The following is a 15,483-nucleotide window of genomic DNA, read 5'->3' as shown; positions in this document are numbered from 1 at the left end:
GATGCGGGACTCGATCCCAGGACTCCGAGATCATGACCTGAGCCGAAGGCAGTGGCTTAACCCACTGAGCCACCCAGGTGCCCCTCTTTCATTTATTCTTTCATCCTGATAAAAGTAGTCCGCTTTACAGACTCATCAGAGAGTTATTCTTTTCCTACAGATTCTGAAGTTCACTTCTATTTTTTTATTTTCATTTTTTTATGGTGGTAAAATGTACATGGCATAATATTTGGCATCTTGAGCATTTAAAAATGTATATTTGTTTGTATTGAACTCTTTTTCTCAATGAGCCATGTTTCTCCACTTCGTCATTCTTTCTCTTTAGGGCGAGCAACATTTCCTGAAAGGACAGCCTTAAAGCTGATAGTTACAGTCACGCCTGGAGTATTGAGAATAGAGGACAATCTAGACAAGAAGACACATAACAAAGATCAGAGCCAGATAGTAGGTCAGGTGTCAAGGTCTTCTTGAGGGCAAGAACCAGTCATTGGTTCAGATTTCTGGGTATTCAGATACAAAGAAGAAAAACTTGGATAAGGAGCAGGCACGAAGGAGTCAAGTTCAGCTTTGGAGACTTGGGACAAAGGCAAGGTAATCGCGTAATATAGATCAGTAGCAGTAACAAGAAAGAGAGACTGCTTTCTGCAAATACATGCTTTCTGTCAAAAGCTGGATCTGCTTTTAGAGTATGGGTGGGCCTGGAAGAGGGAAGCAGGTGGCACTTTGACCCTGTTTAGAGAGAAAGGTGAGAACAAGGCAGTTTCTGTCAGATTTTATTCACCTTCTTTAGGCTTCCTGTTAGGAAAAACCATAGTAACTTGGAGTAGGGATACAAAACTCCCAAATGAAACTATTTGCCACTACCACCCCTTCTGTCAGCACGTGTACACACACACACACACACACACACACATATGCTGCAGTGAGGAAATCTTTTGCGCTGTGGATGTTGTGTTCAATATCTTTTACTGGGATGCATGAGATGTTAATGATCTGATAAAACCAGAGTATGCTGTTATTATTCTGGTAAATATTTTAATACTATCTTTCAGAAACTGACTTTAAAAAAAGATTAAGCCTCTTATTTAGGACCATATCTTTTGATGTTTCTGTCTTTACCAAATACTGGTTTATATTAGTACCTCTATTTCAGGGGAGATTATCAAGAAAGTTATTGAAAACCAGGCTTAGATACATCTGGAATTTTTCAAACTGTCTCATCCATTTAAGAGTAGTTGTTATATATAAATTTGAAATGAAGTCCATACTACCTTCAAGCTAAAATCTCCTTTGGTAGGTTTTGTATTTCTGGATGAATTTGTTACCTTGTTTGTTTAATTTATTTTGTAATAGAGAATCCTTAGATTCTGCTTTCTTATTAATTTAAATGTGCTTTATTATTTTTTTGAATTGTATTCTAAATTTTTTTAAAAACAGATTTTTATTTATTTATTTGACAGAGAGATCACAGAGAGGCAGGCGGTGGGGGGGCAGGGGAAGAAGGCTCCCCGCTGTGCAGAGAGCCCGATGCAGGACTCAGGACTCGATTGCCTGAGATCATGACCTGAGCCGAAGGCAGAGGCTTAAACCACTGAGCCACCCAGGCGCCCTTGTATTCTAAGTTTTTTGAGGTAAAATGTTGAAACAGACTTTTATATCAAATTAAGACAAAGATATTTACTGCAAACCTACTTAATCCCAAGAAAATCCAAATAAGTTGACTAAGGTACTAGGAAAAAAATGAGTTTAATAAAATAAGTAACATTTCACTTAGCATTCCACCTAAGTTAGAAAATCTAGTGGAAAAAAAAAGAGGTACATTTATCGTAGTAAAAATTATTTAAGAATAATGTAAATAAGAACTATGTATGATTTTATGTAACAAAAACATTTAAACTATCAACTAAATTTCTCCTGAAATTTGACATGATTAATTTGAAATTTATGTGGAAGAATAAATAGGTTAGAATATCAAAGATTATTTTGATTATTTTGAAAAAATAAAACTAATAAAAGTGCATTAATTTTAAAATAAAGCATACTTTTTAAAAGCAATTATGAAAGCAGTATGATGGTATTTGATTTGGTTATTATAAAAATTTAAAACTCATCTATATAAGTTTAACTATAGGAAGCTAGAAATTTCTATGGACAGCATGAGTTTTGGATTTTCAGAAAAGTGGATTATAAATTATTTGTTGTTAAGATATGACGGTGCTTCAGGAAACAGAGGTTTATTTGTTTTGTTTTGTTTTTAGATTTCTTTTAAAGTTGGAACAGATTTTGATACTTAGTATAGTCCCTGTGTTTTAGGATTGGAATTTTAAAATTTTATCTTTGAAGCAGTGGTGTTAAAATTGGTGAGGATTATCAGAAATAGCCTTTCCATTTGCTTTTTCTGTGGGGTTAGGAAAAGTTTGTGTGAAGGTTTTTTTTGTAAGAGTTTGTAGTCACGGATGAGAAATGTTAGGCTAGCATATTTGTTATAAAGATTAGTTTCAACTTTATTTGGCCTATTAGCTTTGTTCTGTTTCAGTGGTTCTAATGGGGGTGCCTGGGTGGCTCAGTGGGTTAAAGCCTCTGCCTTCAGCTCAAGTCATGATCCCAGGGTCCTGGGATTGAGCCCCGAAAGGGGCTCTCTGCTCAGCGGGGAGCCTGCTTCCCTTCCTCTCTCTCTGCCTGTCTCTCTGCTTACTTGGGATCTCTGTCTGTCAAATAAATAAATAAAAATCTTAAAAAAAAAAAGAAGAAGAAGAAGAAGAAGACACCATATACAGCCATGGTGTTCTTGGTAGAATACTATGAAATAGTGACATCTTTTATTATATCTTTGAAATGCATATGGACAGTGATAATTAGAAAATGTTTCTGTGACATGTACTTATAATAAATTTGTATCATCAGCACATGTCTGGAATAAAGTAGCCTGTTCAACTAGGAATGTTGATTTGTTTTTTCAGGTTTTCATGCTAACATTCATTTGCTAATTATTTATTTATTTTTTGTCTGGTGCTAGAAGACAAAAGGTAGCTCATGCCAAAGACTTAAAAAATTTGTGATAGAAAAGTTTTAAGTACAGAGAATTATGTATTAATTTCTTTGTGAATTGGAGAAAGCTGACCACTTTTTTAAATAATAGTTTTATTACAATATAATTCACCTACCATAAAATTCACCCTTTTAAAAAAGTGTACAATTCAGCTATTTTTTTCATATATTCTCAAAATTGTGCAGCCACTATCCAATTCTAGAACATTTTCATCTCACCTTAAAGAAACCCGGTATCCATTAGCAGCCACTCCTCATATACCCACCACCCCCCCTCACTCCTCAGACCCTAGCAGTCCTAATCTACTTTCTGTCTCTATAGATTTTCCTGTTCTGGACATTTCACATAAATGTAATCATACAATCAAATGTAATCACACAAATGTGGTCACTCTCATTTTTTGCAGCAAAATATCTGAATCCGAACACATCAGCAATCTTACCAAATCATATTTGAGCAAAGCTTTAGCTTTATTGCTAGGCTGTATTCCACATCTCAGGAAGTGGGTGACTCATGAAAGTGTGCATTCGATGGTGAATTCGTCAAACTAATAAAGGGAACATTTCAAGGAGATGCTCTTTTGTTTAGAATTATTGGTATTACAAGAGGGAGGAATGGTTAGGAGAAATGTGACTAAGACAACCCTGTAAGGTATTAAATGAGAAAAGAAAATAATTAAAAATATTTGTACATTTTAGCTAAATCTTTACCCTTGTTTCTGTGTTTTTTTGCTATTCAATTTTTGCCATTTACAATACAAAACAAACTCCAGCTGCTCACAGGAGGAGTGATCTTCCGCATTGTATTCCATATGCAGATGACTGCTAGTTATTGTGCTCACTGGTGTAATTGATAAGTTTTTGTAGTGATTGGATCTTCTGAATTCCTTACTATGCAGGTCAGTTAGTTGCTATCTTACATTCAGAAAAATAGAAATTTCTTTTGGACCTTAATTCTGTTGCTTAATTTGGTAATCAGAATGTCCACCGTCTGACCCATTCATATCCTTCTGAAATAAGAAGAAAAAGCCCTTTCCTGTTTTTATATGGGTGGCCAGATAGACAGCGCTTTTAAAAATTAGCATATGAATGTTTTGACTCTCTTACTTAAGACAGCCTGTCAGTTTGGCAGCTCTGAGCCTGTTATTGCTGTGTCTTCTCTTTTTTCATTTTCATGTTTTGACAAATGAGATTGTACTTTTGACAAGTGATTCGTACTTCATCTAAGGATTTCAGAGTGTTTTTAATTTATTTATTAAACTATCTAAAGATCATTTTATCCATCCATTTTTGGGTAATGTGAGATTTTCCCTCATACAAATGAAAATAGAAAGTGATAGTATTGAAATTCCTTCAATAAAAAAAATTGGACAAATAAATGATTTTTCAGAATAATTATTTTCAGAAGCTTGTATTTCTCATAATTGAACATCTTTAGACTTAGGCCAGGTGTAGTGCTCACTTCAGGGAAATGGCCCCTTTTTGAGTCTGAAATCCTTTTAGAACTGAGGGATTTTACAAGTACTCCTTGATAAATGAGTAAGTTCCATGCTGAAAATTTTACAGCAAAGGAAATTATATGTGTTTTATCTTACCATGTAACTGACATTAAATTGACTCATTTATTCAACAGTCATTTAATGAAGACCTAGCATGTGTTGGGAACTCTCCTAAGTATTGGACTTTTATAGTGGTGAACAATCCAGATACCATTCCATAGACATTAAAATCTGTTGGGTGACACACATATCAAATGAATAAATAATACAGTTTCAAATTATAACATGTGGGTTGAAGAAAACAAAGTAATAGACTATATAGTAAATGTGGGGAGGGGAATTAATTTTGGTGAGGAGGCCTTCTTGAGGGCTTGCTGTTTGAAAGGAGAATTGAATATTGAGAAGGAAATACCTATTCTGGAGGAAGAGAATTCCAGGCAGATAGAATTGCAACCACCAAGGTCATGAAAGAAGCATAAGAAGGCAGGTCTGGCTGCGGCTCAGTAGAGGGGAAATATGGCAAGAGATGAGGGTGAAAGGTAGAAGCCAGATCATTTAGGGCCTTGTAGGCCACGGTAAAGGCTTTGTATCTTATTCTTTGTGCAAAGGGAGGCCTTAAGGGATCTGTATTTTTAATCTTATTTTATTTTAATTTATTTAAATAAATTAATTTGTTTTTGGTAGGCTTCACATCCATCATGGAGCCCAGTGTGGGGCTTGAACTCATTCATGACTCTGGGACCAAGACCTGAGCTGAGATCAAGAGGGGACATTTGGGCATCTGGGTGGCTCAGTTGGTTAAGCGACTGCCTTTGGCTTAGGTCATGATCCTGGAGTCCTGGGATTGAGTCCTGTATTGGGCTTCCTGCTCCATGGGGAGTCTGCTTCTCCCTCTGACCTTCTCCTCTCTCATGCTCTCTTCACTCTCTCTCTCTCAAATAAATAAATACAATCTTAAAAAAGAATGGGACGTTTAACTATTTTTTTCCCTTTGTGAAAGGTGCCCCCCACTTTAAGATATAAATTTAAGTAATCTCTACACCAAAGTGGGGCTCAAACTTAAAACCCCAAGATCAAGAGTTGTATGCTCTGCTGACTGAGCCAGCCATCCACCACCACCCCCACCCCCGTATGTGCATAATCTGATTTACGATCATTCTAGAGGCACCTGGGTGGCTCATTTGGTTAGGCACCTGCTTTTGGCTCAGGTCAAGATCCCAGGATCCTGGGATCGAGCCCTGTGTGGGGCTCTCCACTCAGCAGGAGTCTGCTTGTGCCTCTGTCCCTCCTCCTGCTTGTACATTCTCTTTCAAATAAATAAATAAAATCTGGGGTGCCTGGGTGGCTCAGTGGGTTAAACCTCTGCCTTCGGCTCAGGTCATGATCTCAGGGTCCTGGGATCGAGCCCCACATCGGGCTCAGCGGTGAGCCTGCTTCCCTCTCTCTCTCTATCTCTCGCTTTCTCTGCCTCTCTGCCTACTTGTGATCTTTGTCAAGTAAATGAATAAAATCTTTAAAAAAAATAAAAAAAAAATAAATAAAATCTTAAAAAAAAAAAATCATTCAGGCTACACGGAGAGACCAAATCACAGGAAGCAAAGTGGAAGCTATTGTAGTAGTCCAGGTGGTATTAATGGCATAAAGAAGACGTGGTAGAGGTAACACGAAGTGGCAGAATTTGGATAAGAATTTGTAGATAGAAAGTTGAGGACTTGTTAGTTAGATGTTGAGGACAAGTCAAGGAGAGGAATCAAGGTAACTGTAAAGCTTTTGGACTGAGCTCCTGGGTGAATAGAGATGTCATTAATCGAGATAAAATACAAAAAAGGACCAGATTCTTGGGGGGAAAATCAAGAGTGATGTTTAGGCTATATATAAGTCTAAGATGTCTGTTGTACTTCTTAGTGGAAATGTTGAGTTGGCAGTCATTTCTACAAGTCAGTAGAGAGAGAGGTATTTGAGGCATAAATATGGGTGCCATCAATTAAGAGATGGTATTTAGAGGCTTATGAGTGGCTCACATCTCTGAGGGAGTAATTATAGGTAGACAAGAGGGCAGAAGACTGGGCCTTAAAATGTTCCACCTTATACATATTGGTTCATGTAAAAGAAACATTTATGTTTCAATATAACAAAATCAGATGTCTCTATGAGAGTCAGCCAAGGTTCTTAGTTGCAAGTAACAGAAAGTAATTGCAACTGTGTAAATCAGAAGGTACCTGTAGCTTAACCATAAGGGTGCCACAGTAGCCCTGGGTGCCAGAGCTGGAACTGCCATTGATGGAGCTGGATGATGGAGGCCATGATGAGCTCTGCTGGCACTAATGACATGGTAACTGGATGTGGCTGTGGCTACTGCTGGAGTAAATTCTCTTTGTGTGACTATTCCTGTGTCACTTGCTTTACATTCAAAGCTCTGGCAAAGAATTGAACCTAGGTATGGGTCTTTATCCTAGCTACAGGGTGGTGGGGTAGAGTAATCATCTGACCTTTTTGGTTTCTGTCATGAAAGATATTTCCTACATTCATCAAGACTTAGCTAATGGAGAAGTACCTAGGTAGCTGAGTCAGTTAAGCAGCCGACTCTTGGTTTCAGCTCTGGTCATGATCTCAGGGTCCTGGGATAGAGCCCTATGTCGGGCTCCCCACTGTCAGGCTTCCCACTCAATGGGGAGTCTGCTTCAGGATTCTTTCTCTCCCTCTGCCCCTCTCCTCACTCTTTCTCTTTTTCTCTTTGAAATTAAAAAAAAAAAAAAAGAAAAAAAAAGAAAAAAGACATAGCCAATGGAGAATTTCCCCTCAAACAGAATGGGAATACAGATATTGGGCAGTTCAACAAACACCGTAAAGAAGTGTCAGTTTTGTGAATGTAATTTATTTGGTTGCTTATAAATTCATAACTATAAAGTTAAATAGGTTATTAGAGGGCCTCCAAATGGACCTTAAGAATAATATTTCTACTGACTTTCTTTTCTCATAGCCTATTTCCTGTTCTAGGGTTGAAAAGAGATTCCTTTTCCCTATACATATATATATATTTTTTTAACCATAGCCAGAGGAATATAGCCTCTTTTGGTTAAAACACACAAATAAGGGATGCCTGGGTGGCTCAGTGGGTTAAAGCCTCTGCCTTCGGCTCAGGTCATGATCCCAGAGTCCTGGGATCAAGCCCCAAATCAGGGTTTCTGCTCAGTGGGGAGCCTGCTTCTCCCCCCACCCCCCCGCCTGCCTCTCTGCCTACTTGTGATCTCTGTCTGTCAATAAATAAATAAAATCTTTAAACACACACACACACACACACACACACACACACACGAGTCCCAATTTCAAGCATCTTTTTTTTTTTTTTTTTTTAAGAAAAACTTATATATGGGGCGCCTGGGTGGCTCAGTGGGTTAAAGCCTCTGCCTTCGGCTCGGGTCATGATCCCAGCGTCCTGGGATCGAGCCCCGCATCGGGCTCTCTGCTTGGCAGGGAGCCTGCTTCCTCCTCTCTCTCTGCCTGCCTCTCTGCTTACTTGTGGTCTCTGTCTGTCAAATAAATAAATAAAATCTTAAAAAAAAAAAAAAAAAAAGAAAGAAAAACTTATATATAAACACACACACAATTACTACACTTATACACTCAGGATTTCTTTTGGAAGGTTAATAAGTCCAGGGGTGCATATTCTGGTCCAAATATCTGACCACTTAATTTACTTCAGAGAAATTCTATAAACTTTAGCTGAAGATAACATATGCTAAAATTTCTTCTAGATTGATAAATTATGTAACAACAAAATTACATATGCTCTGTGGCTATGGCTCCCTGATAGAAAGAAGTAATAAGATTATAGCCCTAAATAGTATAGTTTATTGATCATATTTATATGAGAAAATTTGTAACACAGTCATAGTATCCTTATGAAGGAAGATTAACTGCTTGTGAAAGAGATAACAGAGTATTTCCAGGTTAGCATCTGTGTCCTTTAGTAAGTATCATTGGAAAACGAATGCTGGGCTTTTTCATTAAGTGCTAGATTTTGTTGTCTTCCTTCAAAGAGTATTGAACTTTGTTCTGGCAGATAGTTAAGTCACTTGTAGATTAAATATGCTTCTTTCAAGGGTTTTTTTTTTTTTTTTAAAGATTTTATTTATTTACTTGACAGAGACCACAAGTAGGCAGAGAGGCAGGCAGAGAGAGAGAGAGGAGGAAGCAGGCTCCCTGCAGAGCAGAGAGCCTGATGTGGGGCTTGATCCCAGGACCCTGACCTGAGCCGAAGGCAGAGGCTTTAACTCACTGAGCCACCCAGGTGCCCCTCAAGGTTTGTTTTTAAGATAATTAAATTACTTATAAATTAAATATGCTTCTTTTTAGGTTTGTTTCTAAGCTTTTTTTTTTTTTTAAAGATTTTATTTATTTTACAGACAGAGATCACAAGTAGGTAGAGAGGCAGGCGGAGAGAGAGGAAGGGAAGCAGACTCACTACTGAGCAGAGAGCCCAATGCAGGGCTCGATCCTAGGACCCTGAGATCATGACCTGAGCTGAAGGCAGAGGCTTAACCCACTGAGCCACCCAGGCACACCTCTGTGTCTCTTTTCTTAAAAGATGAAACATTTTGAGATCCTACTCTTTCTGTCCCTTTCGTGTAACAGGTTCTTAGAATCTGTTTGACTTGGGAAATATCTCTTAAGAAGGCCCCTTTTCTGTTTCTGCTGCTCTAAATCAAGGCCTCTTCTCTCCTATTGAGCTGTTGCAACAGAAACTTATTTGGCCTTCCTATCTTTATGGTTCTCCCATTCTTTCTGTTGCTCACAGTACTTCCAGCATAAAAATCTAATGTGTTTGCCAATATCTTGATTAAAACCCTGTGCCGCTCATCATTATGTTTGAAGTCAGAAGTTAAGAACAAGGCTTTAGAATTGGAGTTAAATTTCCTTTTGACCACTTTCTGGCCATGATAATTTGAGAATTTACTTCACCCTTAGGCTTAATTTCCTCTTCTGAAAAATGGGCATGCTAGTAGTTCCTCCCCATGAGGGTGTTAGGAAGAATCAATGAAATAAAATATATAAAATACTTTAACGGACTCAATAAATGATAGGCATTATTGTTAAGATAATATCATTGTAAGATAATATCACTGACAGTCTTCTAACCTTAACTCCATCACACCTTGCCCCACATTAGGTCTAAGATCTATTGGATGACTTACTAATGTGACCCAGATTTCATACTTCCATGTTTTGGCTCATGCTCTGTTTCTTCAATCTGAAACACTCTTCCCCAAACCCTTTCTCTGCTTGTTGAAAGGATACTGTGCCACCTCTCCTGCAAACCTTTCTCATTTACCACAGTCAGAATTAATTGCTCATTAGGGCTTCCATAGTCTTAATGAGAGAATATACCATTAGTTAGTCCATTCTTTTAGCACCTAGCTTGCACTAAGAGCTTGGGCTCTGAAGACTCAGACAAATAGTGAGATCAGTAAATGTTAGTTAGTTGCTATCATTGTTGTTATTTTTATTAGTTGTCTACCTGTCTTCTTCTTCAGCCTCCACCAGACTGCTGTCTCCTCAAGGGCAAACATCATGTGATGCTTTTTTGTCTTCTTCCACACTGTCTAGTACAGTCCCTTGTATATAATGAGTTCGTGAGTCCATGTGTTTTGGATTTAAAGGGTGGGGCTTTTTTTCCCTGACACTGCCTGATAGTGGAAAGAAGTGAGGTGGTTAAGGTTAGGGGGGTCCTTTCTGGATGTTATGGAACAATTCCCTCCTGAGGATTAGGACGATGGTCCTGCATCAGCTTGGCTGTTGGGGCAGAATTCTTACTGTAACAAGTTATATTAGTTTTCTTTCTTTTGCAAAGCAAGGCCTTCATATTCTGAAAGCAACCAATTGTGTGAAATATCACTAATGAGGTAAAAAATTTTTTTATCTCAAATATCCTTCTACTTTTGTCCCTTTATTTCCTAACACCTCTTTAAATACTTGATAATTGAGAATAATTTGGTCTTTAGGAAAATTAATATATTTTCCAAATACTGTTTCACATTGAGTTGAATATTCTACTTATAAACACAATAAATGTAAATAAGTATGAGGCTAGCTTTTTCAGGCATTTACCCTGTGATCAAAGACAGACATATCATTCCTAAAGAAATCTTAAGAAAATTTACAACAATGAAAAAAGGTATGTTTTCTTTATTCATTTCCTCTTTCTTGCTTTTGTTCAGATTTGAATAGGCAAGTAGTTATTGAGGAAAATACTATTTTAATAAACTGTTTTACAATATCTGCTTGTAGAGAAGTGATTTGTGAAGTGCTCTGTTAAAAAATAAAGCAATTGTGAAAAATGCCTTTTAGTAGCTGTGGATCTGAGAAACTGTGTTCTTGCTGTTTGATACTGGATCTTTTTGAAATAGCAAGCTAAATTATGACATTTTGAACTGTGTTAGCTTGGTAATTTTATATAAAAAATTACTAATGGAGAAAGTATATTGGTATAATAATAATTCTATAAATATTTCAGATATAATTACCAATTCAATTTGGATTGAGCAAAATAAAGACATAAAATAAGTAAGGTGATTTAAGATAGAACTGGTATTTAATGGTCCTCTTTTGAGTGATACCTATTGGATGAAACCTGAAATACTCACCATACAGCAGGGGAAGAAATGCCATACAAATAAGTGAGCCAAAGGAAATACACTGAGATGACTGAAAATGAGTTTAAAATCTCGGATCACTTCAAAGTTTTCGATTGAATCTGTCTTTCCATAGAAACACAAATATAGGGGTACCTGGGTGACACGGTTGGACATCTGCCTTCAGCTTAGGTCATGATCTCAGGGTCCTGGGATTCCTCTGTGGGGCTCTCTGCTCACAGGGGAGCCTGCTTCTTCCTCTCCCTCAGCCTCTCCCCCCCCCCAACTAGAGCACTCCCACACTGTCTTTCAAATAAATTAATAAAATCTTAAAAAAAAAAGAATAAAAAAGGAAAAATATATTTTCTCTGTCTTCTTTCCTGATACAGCTCACTGTTCTCAGACCCCTGCTCTCCCCTAGTTTGAGGAACTTTGTCTTTTATAAAGTCCAACATGGTCTGGGTATGGGAGATTACTCTTCAGTCCATAGACCATGCATGGTGGTATGCATATGGATTCACAGATGCCTTCAGAAACCACCCCCTCCCCAGATTAGGAACCATGTAGGTCCCTTAATTTGCATATGGGAAAGTGAGGCCTTGAGTGGCGTAAGTCAGCAGTCACAAATTATTCCATGCAGATGGAATTTAGACCTACAGGCATGTTTTGTTTGGCCTGTTAGGATGCTTTAAAATTTTCAAGCAAACAGTTAAATACAGGAGATTTTTAGCTTCTCATGAAAATTTAGAGTTTTTGGCAGTGTTAGACTGATACTCCTGCATGATATCAATTGAGAAAAGTTATGTCTCAGCTACCTCTTTTGCATTACTCATGTATCTTCAGCTTTACAATACTCACAGTTCCCTTGTGTCTTATCCCTGTGTGTCACTTACTCATGTCACTTGCCCTGCCCTTCTGAAAATTTTTGTTATACCAGTAAATCAGAGACAGAGTAGAAAATAGAAACTTTTCTCTTCACCCCTAAGCAACTGTAGATTTCTGCTTTCATCACCCAGTCATTGATTTATAAGCCTTGGGCTCTACCCCTTTCATTGCCATTGACTTGCTGTGTGGCATTGAGCAAGTTACTTAACCCCTCGGAAGTTTAGCTTTGATATCTGTCAAACGGTCCTTGTAAGCATATTCATAGTTTACATAGTTTAAAAAAATCTAAAGGTTTATAAAAAATAGCCTTATAATATTAATATTATAAAGTTAATATTTTATTACATATCATAGTGCTTAAAAATGCTGCTTTACCTAAAAAATGAAAAAAAAAACCCCACTAATTCAAAGGGATACATGCACCCCTGGGTTTATATAGCAGCATTATTTACAGTAGCCAAATTATGGAAGCAGTCCAAGTGTCCATGGATAGATGAATGGATCAAGATGTGGTATATATCTATATTGCTATAATGGAATATTACTTAGCCATAAAAAAGAATGAAATCTTGCCATTTGCAACAACATGGATGGAGCTAGAGACTATAATACTAAGTGAAATAAGTCAGAGTAAGACAAATACCATATGATTTCACTCATGTGTGGAATTTAAGTAACAAAGCAAATGAACAAAGGAAAAAAAGAAGAGAGAGAGACAAGCTAAGAAACAGACTCTTAACTGTAGAGAACAGACTGAGGGTTACCAGAGGGGAGGTAGGTAGGGGGGATGGGTGAAATTGGCATGGGGATTAAGGAGGGCACTTTTCGTGATGAGCACCAGCTGATGTGTATGGAAGTGCTGAATCCCCCTATTGCTCACCCGAAATTAATATAACACTGTATGTTACCTACATTGGAATTAAAATTTTAAAAAATGGAACTAGATGACTGGGAAATTAATAGTAATGTCCAATACACAATTTACATACATGTATTACAATGTAAAAAATAAAATGCTGCTTCACTTATGCCCTTTGCCTACTATGAACACCTTCAGTGCCCTGCGTTCTATAGGATATAGTCCAAATTTCTCTGCCTTATAATGTTCCCTACCATTTGGTTGCGACAGACCTTGCCAAAGTACCTTTTACTTTTATGGAATAGAATTGACTTTGACTCTTTCATCATTCATCCCCTCACCATTTACAGTGATTTCTTCTCACTTTGGGAACACCTACTGACTATGTAACTCCTTTGTTGCTTAACTGACTGAGGCAATGCCTGCTTGTCTTTTTATAGGTAGATTTTCTGTTTTGTCCTAACTTCTTTGTAATTTCTTGTAGCCTAGGGTCTTCTTAGAACTTTCTGTCCCAAATGTTACTTTGTACCTAGCTAGCACTTAATACATGTTTGTTTCGTGACACCCTGGCCTCAGATGTTAGCAGCAGAAATTTGAAAGTGGTGCCTAAGAAGCGATAGAACATGGTGATAGAGGAATGATAGAGGAATGATAGAGGAATTCCTTAACATAAGGAATGATGTGAAGGTTTTTTATCCTGGAAAAACGGCAGAGCTATGGACAGATAAAGGAAAGTTGAGAAGAGAAACTGATTTTGGGGTAGATTGCTGAATTTGGTTTGCAATTTACTGAACTTTCCATGCTAGTAGGATATCCAGGTTAAGCTGTGTGGAATCATTTGGATATGTCAGAACATAAATAGAGTGTTGGTGTTATTTACTGGTATTATTATTACTGGTGTTATTTACTGGTATTTACTGTATATAATTTCAAGAGCAGGGACAGCCTCTTACTCATATTTCTAGTGCCTGGAACAAAGGCTGGCAAATAATAGGTGGTTAAGCCATAGGCACTTTGTAGTTTTACTGGAATGAAAGGTAGCTGTGATGCACGTCATGAAAGGGTCATAGGCTCTGGAGTCATGATACTGTGGGTCTGAATACCAGCCCTACCACCTTCCATGTGTTGTGGTCTTGGTTGAGCACCTGACCCCTCTGAATCTCAGCATCCTCATCTGGCACATGAAACAGTAAGACCTTCCTTGCAGGGCTTGAGATAATGAATGTAGGCATAGGTCCTGCCAGACAGTAGTGGTTTATGAAGTAGTACCTATTCATTCAGCTCTAATGGTTAATATTATTACCATAAAAAAGATAGTGCTTTCACCATTGGATTTCAGACACTTTGCCTTGGAAAATATCTCAAAAGTAATGTTTCAGGTACCTGTTTTAGGTATTTTAATAACATTTGTAATCAGGTATAGTTAGTGTTCAATTTGCATAAAATGACCCACATCAACCAATCCTGTCAATGCAGCTAGAACTTGCAGAGTAATAAGTTAAACATTGTTGGAGCCTGGATTCATAGTACATCAGTTACTTATTATTAGGTACATTAGTATTCTGGTAGCTTACACCACCCATTATATTCCCATCTATCAAAATAGCCTCGTGGTGGGATAGGAGTTGATAGACATGTTGGATGACAAATAATAGTGGAATTACATAGTATCTCGTGTTTGGAGAAGTATCTCCAATAAGATGGAATCATTTAAATAAGATGGAATCATTTTACAGAAGACGAATTAAACAATCTCCATAGCAGTAGTTTATAATAATAAAATTAGTGCTAGGTTTAGAGAAGCAGAGTTTATTCTTGATTAATTTTTCAAAAATCTTTTAAGATTTCTAAAATCTTTTGTCTTCAGATCACACATTGAGATTTTGTAGCCTTTTGGTCTGGAGTCCCTTTTTTAAAAAAATTTTTATTTATTTATTTGACAGAGAGAAAGAGATCACAAGTAGGCAGAGAGGCAGGCGGGGCGGGGGGGGGGGGCAGGCTCCCCGCTGAGCAGGGAGCCCAATGTGGGCTCCATCCCTGGACTCTGGGATCATTACCTGAGCCGAAGGCAGAGGCTTAACCCACTGAGCCACCCAGGCGCCCCATGGAGTCCCTTTTCAATTCCTTTTTTCTCTTCATGTGACTCTCAAATTCAAATACATCTTTTGAAATGGTTTCCTGAATTTGTAGGTCTCTCCTGGCTCTGATTCCTTAGGAGTTGTTAGGTGCCTCTCAAACTGTATGCTTACTTTTTGCTTTGGAGCAGATGTCGTGGCACTAAGACCCAGAAACCGTTTGCTCTGTGTGGCTGGAGCTGGGCAGGCGGTGCTCACACTGAAGGGAAGGAAGTCATTAGTGCAGACTGAGCTGTGGAGTTGGGTTCTTGCAGGATTTCCTTCCAGCCTTTCCCCACTAAGGTTCTTGGGAATTAAAAAAAAAAAAAAAAATCTAAACACACAAACCAAGTTTTCCTATTTACAGTGTTCAGGGAAGGTAGGCATTTCGGGAAGGGCAGATCCTTCTCCCAAGTTAGCCAAGAAGGAAGAAAAAAAAAAAAAAA

General features: G+C 37.8%; 1 protein-coding gene across 2 annotated transcripts in view; it reads left to right on the top strand.

Annotated features, from left to right (window-relative positions):
- Positions 1-15,483, top strand: part of TTC28 (tetratricopeptide repeat domain 28) — a 637,573-nt gene that overhangs the window by 199,741 nt on the left and 422,349 nt on the right. The window lies entirely within an intron of this gene.

Source organism: Mustela nigripes, chromosome 8 (genome assembly GCF_022355385.1).
Source record: "Mustela nigripes isolate SB6536 chromosome 8, MUSNIG.SB6536, whole genome shotgun sequence".
NCBI lineage: Eukaryota > Metazoa > Chordata > Mammalia > Carnivora > Mustelidae > Mustela > Mustela nigripes.
The sequence above is the reverse complement of the archived record's forward strand: the minus strand, read 5'-3'. Positions and strand labels throughout refer to the sequence as shown.